The sequence below is a fragment of the Oncorhynchus mykiss genome, chromosome 2, assembly GCF_013265735.2.
Source record: "Oncorhynchus mykiss isolate Arlee chromosome 2, USDA_OmykA_1.1, whole genome shotgun sequence".
Lineage (NCBI taxonomy): Eukaryota > Metazoa > Chordata > Actinopteri > Salmoniformes > Salmonidae > Oncorhynchus > Oncorhynchus mykiss.
Window position 1 is genome coordinate 97,753,167 of NC_048566.1, and position 7,634 is coordinate 97,760,800.

At 45.1% G+C, this 7,634-nt stretch overlaps 1 long non-coding RNA gene and 4 pseudogenes across 1 annotated transcript; 2 read left to right on the plus strand and 3 right to left on the minus strand.

Annotated features, from left to right (window-relative positions):
• Window positions 1-1,007: 1,007 nt before the first annotated feature.
• LOC118944218 lies at window positions 1,008-1,106 on the plus strand (annotated as a pseudogene).
• Window positions 1,107-2,463: 1,357 nt separating this feature from the next.
• LOC118944208 lies at window positions 2,464-2,561 on the minus strand (annotated as a pseudogene).
• Window positions 2,562-4,397: 1,836 nt separating this feature from the next.
• LOC118944211 lies at window positions 4,398-4,497 on the minus strand (annotated as a pseudogene).
• A 2,218-nt stretch (window positions 4,498-6,715) lies between these two features.
• Window positions 6,716-7,634, minus strand: LOC118943870. Its single transcript, XR_005039179.1, has 2 exons — window positions 7,583-7,634; window positions 6,716-7,190 (listed from the first exon to the last, which is right to left on the minus strand). It is a non-coding gene; the product is annotated as an uncharacterized LOC118943870 (long non-coding RNA).
• Window positions 6,979-7,192, plus strand: LOC118944204 (annotated as a pseudogene).

The window sequence follows — 7,634 nt, forward strand, 5'->3', positions numbered from 1 at the left end:
AACCAGAGACCTGTGGAAAGAAGCCCCCTGATCTCCTCGTGTCTGCCAGCAGGGGAGGACACCACGCCTCAGCTCAGGACACCACGCCTCAGCTCAGGACACCACGCCTCAGCTCAGGACACCACGCCTCAGCTCAGGACACCACGCCTCAGCTCAGGACACCACGCCTCAGCTCAGGACACCACGCCTCAGCTCAGGACACCACGCCTCAGCTCAGGACACCACTCCTCAGCTCAGGACACCACGCCTCAGCTCAGGACACCACGCCTCAGCTCAGGACACCACGCCTCAGCTCAGGACACCACGCCTCAGCTCAGGACACCACGCCTCAGCTCAGGACACCACGCCTCAGCTCAGGACACCACGCCTCAGCTCAGGACACAACACCTCAGCTCCTGCTGTAACGGGTGGACCGAAGGCCGATTCCACCAAGCTCTGGCTCACCCTCACGTGTCTGAAGGACGCACTGCGGTCCTCTGACAACTTGTTGGTAGGGAAACGCATGGAGACCACCCATCAGACAGTGGCCTTGATAGCTACGGAAGCCCTGAGGTGGTATGGACAAAATAGAGCCTCAAACCCAGACAAGGTATCACCCACAACATCTAAGGTCCCGGCCTGACAGTGCTGCAGCGCCTAGGGGAGGGATCTCTTCTGGGCCCTGAAGGATGGGGCGGAGTTGATTCGGAAGAGCAGGAGGAGGCAAGTTTGATAAGGACTCACCTCGTTCCTGCACAAAGGAGAGACCTCTTTTTTAATAAAGGGACTTTTAAACCGTTTACATGTCTTTAAAAGGTATACTCTTGTTTGAATTATAATGTGCACATTTGAAATGGCTTTTACAGATTGGACATGTTTAAAAGTACTTCTTTCTTAGGGTGTTTTAATAACATGTACTTTTAACATATAATGTTTCAATGCAGTTTTTTATGCATATTATGTCGTTTTAAAGCGTACAAATGATTATGTTAAAAGTATGAGCTATTTTAAGAAACCCTGCGACAATAACCATTTTTCCAAAATAAAATAAATCTGTTCTTATCAGTTTAATATCTGATATGTCCTCTATCTGGGGACAATATATGAAATGGATTTTTCCACGGTCTAGTAGGTTATACATAACTGTGCCATTATTCAGAATTCTGATTGTGTGCCGTCATGATTCGCTTGTATGACATTTGGAGCCCCAAGCTACAGGCTTCTGTAGGGCTAAACCTGCCGAGCAGAAAACATGCGCTTTAGAAGGGTTCGATTATACGCCCAGGCTTTTATTTTACAATTAGTATCAGCAACGATCTGGAGCCGTCTGTCAGTAATACCCACATACATTTATTTTAGCGATCATTTTGGACATGTAGCCTATTGTAATCATTATGGAACTTATGTAGCAGGTTAAACCTGGAGCCTGGCGCACGGTTCACGACGACTGGACTGTTGTCATACAGTTCCACGATTAGTGAGAATGAAAGTAGATTTGTAGGATTATAGTTCAACCACTATTGGACACTTTTTCTCCACATACCAATATTTCATGGATGGAACTTGAATTATGACAACTTTCAGTATGAAACAAAGCAGTGCATGTTTTATTCATCGATATACAGTATTTCGTGAGTAGATAGATGCTCTCCAACCCAATAGGCCTATCGGTATTTTATGTGCATGATATGAAGTTTGCTGTAGTGACTGACTAAGCCTAATTTTAAAAGTGTGCCTCAAAAGTGCCATGTTTGCAAAAGTGTATTATGCGAAGCACACATTTAGTTAGGCAGCCAGGACCGTAGGACGCATTGTCGGTCTAGCTCTCACTGCAGTCCAGTGCCATGGACATCTTTGAAGTTTGGCCTCTAGTAATTTAGGAGGGCAACTTTATAAAGGCCTCCCTACAATGACCTTATCATGCAAGGCTCTACAGACAGATTTAAAAAAATATATAGACTATTTTTATTTCATACATTATTTGTGTTGATGATGTACTATGTAATGAAGTCGAGTGGTTCAACATTAAAATGCATTTTGATTGAACACATAGCTTGAACAAGGCGACGGTCGGTGGAAGTCTGGCGCCACCAAGTGGACAATTATTTTACCTGAGATATTTTGTAAAATATCAAATGTTATGTCAATATTGTTATCTGCAAATGGTTTCCCACACCCCTATTTGATAGATTTTTATTCCAGTTTAGCAGTAAATCTGGTTTTAACTCAATAAGGATTTGTCTCGTTTCGTTGGTGCAAGTAAGAACAGGTGTTTTCTGGAAGTTTTGTTGCATTTCCTTTGAAAACAGCTCATCTGTATGTTTGTACATCATTTTATACACATACAAACGGCATAAAAGCGTCAGGGCCGAGTGGCTTCACCACTTTCTAGGCATCATTGACAGACTTGCTCAAACGTAATGATTCTAATAAAACTAACATCCGGTTAACTTCGTCCAATTTATATTTACAACGGCAGGGGGTGCACCGTTCCTGGAGGTACTGCAATACCAGGTCGATGCGTGGAGTGGACGGAGCAAGCCCCTATTCCATCTCCCTATTCCAAAAATCAATTTAATATATGGTCCCCAGATAGGGGACGTATCAGATATTAAACTGATGTTGTGGGGGACCCGTCGCCTGGGGTCGAGGCCCCCTTCCTTCCGTACCACCCCAGGGCTTCCGTGGCTACCATGGCCACTGCCTGGGGGGTGGTCTCTACGTTTTTCGCTACCAGCAGGTTACGGGAGGACCACAGTGCTTCCTTCAGGCACGTGAGGGTGGGCCAGAGCTTGGTGAAGGCCTTCGATGGAATGGGCCTTCGGCCCACCCCATACAGCACGAGCTGAGGTGTTAGGTCCTCCCCTGCTGGCAGACACGAGGTGATCAGGGGGCCTGCTTCCTTCCACAGGACGGACCTGAAAAACTGGAGACCGATTACCCTTTTAAACTTTGATTGTAAACTTTTTACCAAGGTTTTAACACTCAGAATGTCTTCTGTTTTAGGGGAGGTGATCCACCCGGACCAAACCTGTGCCGTGCCCGGAAGGAAGATCACGGACAGCCTGATACTGATCCGAGATGCCATCTGTTATGCGAGAGACAGAAACATGCGGCTTGTAGTCCTAAATTTAGATTTTGAAAAAGCCTTTGATCGGGTCTCGCACCAGTACCTCTTTAAGGTACTGCAAAAAATGGGTTTCCCGGACAGGTTCTTAGCTTGGGTGGGACTGCTGTACGGGGACATCACCAGCAAAATCCTTGTAAATGGGCATCTGTCAAAAGCAGTGGGAGTACACTGCGGCGTCCGTCAGGGCTGTCCGTTATCTCCCCTTCTGTTCGTGGCCTGTATTGAACCACTGGCACAGGTCTTGAGAAGGGACCAAGGGATCAGTGGGGTGGGTATCCCGGGGAGTGGGGGGATGACCGCCAAGTGCGTCTTTTACATGGACGACGTCAACATTTTATGCACCGACCTTTTATCCGTCGACAGGACTCTGGACAGGACTGACTGGTACGGACGAGCCTCTGGGGCGAGACTGAACAGAGACAAGACAGAGGCCCAATTCTTCGGACCGTGGGCAGACCCAGACTTGACCAGACTACCTCTGACAGTTAAACTGACGGACATAAGGGTACTGGGGGTAAAGTTTGACCGGGGGGGAGGAGGGAGCGGTAACTGGAGCGGAATCCTGGGGACGGTAAGACAGAGACTGGGTTTTTGGGGACTACGACAGCTGACTTTTGAGGGCAAGGTTTTAATCATTAAAGCTGTGATTTTACCTGTGCTTTTATTAATCAGTTCTGTTTTTATCCCCCCTCGAAGGAGCATTTTAGACCTGGAGCGGACGCTGTTTTACTTCCTGTGGGGATGCAAGTGGGAGAGGCTGAGGAGGGAGGTGGTCAAGAGGCCCAGGTCCAAGGGGGGGAAAGGCTTGCCTGACCTCTACTTGTTCCTGGGCAGCCGCTACACAGCGTTACATCTGACTCTTGCCACCTCCCCGGTCAACAACAAGACCCAGGCCCTCGCACGGTTCTGGCTGGGATCTTACCTCAGGACTCTGAGGCTGATCCCAGTCGACCTGCGAGCCCCAGTCTCTTTCCTGCTACCCCCGCACTACGTCCAGCTCCAGAAGTTTTTAAGACATTTTAAACTGGAAAAAGAAACAGTCACGGTTTTAACAAAACACCGCTCTCTTCTCTCTCTTGTGCAGGATCGGGAACCAGTGTGTCCAGTGCGCGGGCTCGCTATAGGTGAGCCCACAACGGTTTGGCGCAACGTGGCCCATCCTGCTCTCCTGAATCGGCATCGGGACCTGTCCTGGATGGTCGCCCACGAGATCCTCCCGGTCAGGGCCGTTATGCACTCACGGGGCATGGCGAGGACATCCGCGTGCCCCCGACCAGGCTGCGGCCAAGAAGAGTCGGTGAGGCACATGCTCTGGGAGTGCAGAGCCGCCAGGGAACTGATAAGAACAGATACTACACTTGATCTTAGCCAAAAGGCCGAGAAGCGATACCGCAATGCTTTCGGGAGGAAGGTGCCGTTCTCAGACACGTTAAATCCGGTAAAGGTTACACCTAAATGAGCTCTGTACACTTTACAACAAATATCAAAGATGATGCTATTTAAAAAAAATGGTGGCATAGACTGGGATTTGATCAACGTCGGGAAAATACACTTTTCACTGTTACAATGTAACACATTGGTAGGTTCCAAAGTGACGTGGACATCCGCCCTCCAATCTGAAACGAGACAAATCCTTATTGAGTTCAAACCAGATTTACAGCTAAATTGGAATAATAATCTAGCAAATAGGGGTTGGAGAAATAATTAATACTGACATAACATGTTATCTTTTATATAATATCTCAGGAAGCGTTGATGCCACAAGGGAACTAAAATAATTGTCCACTTGGTGGCGCCAGACTTCCACCGACCGTCGCCTCTCCTATGTGGTCAATCAAAACGCATTTGAATGTTGAACCACTTGAAAAATATATTTAACTAGGCAAGTCAATTCAGAACAAATTCTTATTTTCAATGATGGCCTAGGAACAGTGGATTAACTGCCTTGTTCAGGGGGCAGAACAATAGATTTGTACCTTGTCAGCTCAGGGATTTGATCCAGCAACCTCTCAGTTACTGGCCCAATGCTCTTACTAGGCTATTTGCCGCCCCAGTTGACTTCAATACATACACCATCAACGCAAAAATAGCCTGTGTATTTTTTTATCTGTCTGTAGAGCCTTGCATGATAAGGTCATTGTGAGGAGGCCTTTATAAAGTTGCCCACCTGAATTACTAGAGGCCAAACTTCAAAGATGTCCATGGCACTGGACTGCAGTGAGAGCTAGACCGACAATGCGTCCTACGGTCCTGGCTGCCTAACTAAATGTGTGCTTCGCATAATACACTTTTGCAAACATGGCTCTGTTGAGGCATACTTTTACAATTAAGCTTAGTCGGTCACTACAGCAAACTTCATATCATGCACTTTAATTGCCATTATGCAGAAAATACTTTATATTGATGAATAAAAACTACACTGGTTTGATTCATACTGAAAGTTAGGTTTAGGCTACTACATGATACTGTCCTTGTACCCATCATGAGGTTGCTACAACCTAGCCTATGAATGAAAGTTTACAACGTAGGTGAACACAGGTTGAGAGACTTTTGAGTAATCAAGATGACAGACATTATTGACACATTCAATACCGCCTTGTTCAATCTTGCCTTCATCTAGCTGATCTAGAGTGTAATCATTAGTCCAACATTTGCAAATGAGAGTTTCCATTGGACAAATTCAGGTATGTTTATCCCCGTTTGGTTCCGTTTGCTTTCGCTTTAAGAAACGTTTTTCAACAGAATCAACGGAATGAATACACCCCTGATCACACGCAAACACAGATCATTTTCAAAACAGCACGATCCCTTTGATCGTGGGATAATTCCTTCTGGCACCTACGTGCTCTCCTCCTCTCACCTTTAACCTTCACTTGTGGACTTCAGTGCACAACACATCAGCTGTCTGACCAGGCGAAAAAAAACCTTACCAAGCCAAACCTTCATATCATAACCACTAACTGCCACAGCCTACAATAGAGTACCACAGTATGAGTCATAATACCCATAACACCTAGCAGTCAAACAGGGAAATGGTTCCAAGTATTTTGGCAGAAATTCTCCCCCCACTTCTAATTTACTTCATTTTGTGGCTAGAGTCAAATACTTTCTGTGGCACATATCTGAGTCAAATACTTTCTATACTACAAACGTCACGTCAGGATAGGCAACCCGAAAGGAATAATTGATGCATGTGTGTCACATTAAACATAGATGAGGGAGTAAAATGTTGGCAAGCAATAAACATTTCAGAACAACTACTAGTCGAATAAGACATGGGAGAGATGATGAATTTTGATGATGAATTTTGGCAAAGAGAAGAGAAAACTGCAGAGATACAGTGAGGCAAAAAAGTATTTAGTCAGCCACCAATTGTGCAAGTTCTCCCACTTATTTTCCACCACAATTTGCTAATAAATTCATAAAAAAATCCTACAATGTGATTTTCTGGATTTTTTTCTCTAATTTTGTCTGTCATAGTTGAAGTGTACCTGTGATGAAAATTACATGCCTCTCTCATCTTTTTAAGTGGGAGAACTTGCACAATTGGTGGCGGACAAAATACTTTTTTTGCCCCACTGTATATTGACTATGATAGCTGATATGAATGGTGAGTTGATCATCACATCAACGTTTATTCGTCACATGCACAGGATACAGGGTGTAAACGGTACAGTGAAGTGTTTACGTGCATCATATACACATTACAATACAATACGCCCGGTCTCGGAAGCTAAGCAAGGTCAGGCCTGGTTAGTCCTTGGATGGGAGACTGCCTGGGAATACCAGGTGCTGTCAGCATTTTTGTCCCTCATGGTACTGTAATCTTGTACTATTTAAATCCGGAAACAACCTATTACAGTTTCTCAATCGTCTACAAGCATTTTTCTTGGAACAAGGTTGTCGAGTTTTTAGAACAGAGTCCATAAGACACAGAGCTGTTGCAAAACAGTAAATGGATTTTCAAAATGTAGACCGTATATTAAAGGGATTTTTGGAATAGGGAGATGGAATAGGGGCTTGCTCCGTCCACTCCACGCATCGACCTGGTATTGCAGTACCTCCAGGAACGGTGCACCCCCTGCCGTTGTAAAGGAAAAGTAGACCAAGTTAACCGGGTGGTTCTTTTATTAGAATCATGATGGATATTACATTTGAGGTAGTTAACTAGTGACTCCCCATCCCACAAGAGGGAGAGTAATTATCGACTGACACTAATTAGCATAACGCAACGGACATAAATTTCCCTAGAAAATATTAATATTCATGAAAATCACAAGTGAAATATATTGAGACACAGCGTAGCCTTTTGTTAATCACCCGGTCATCTCAGATTTTCAGAATATTCTTTACAGCCAAAGATAGACACGCATTTGTGTAAGTTTATCGATAGCCTAGCATAGCATTTTGTCCAGCTAGCAGCAGGTAACTTGGTCACGGAAATCAGAAAAGCAATCAAATTAAATCGTTTACCTTTGATGAGCTTCGGATGTTTTCACTAAGGAGACTCCCAGTTAGATAGAAA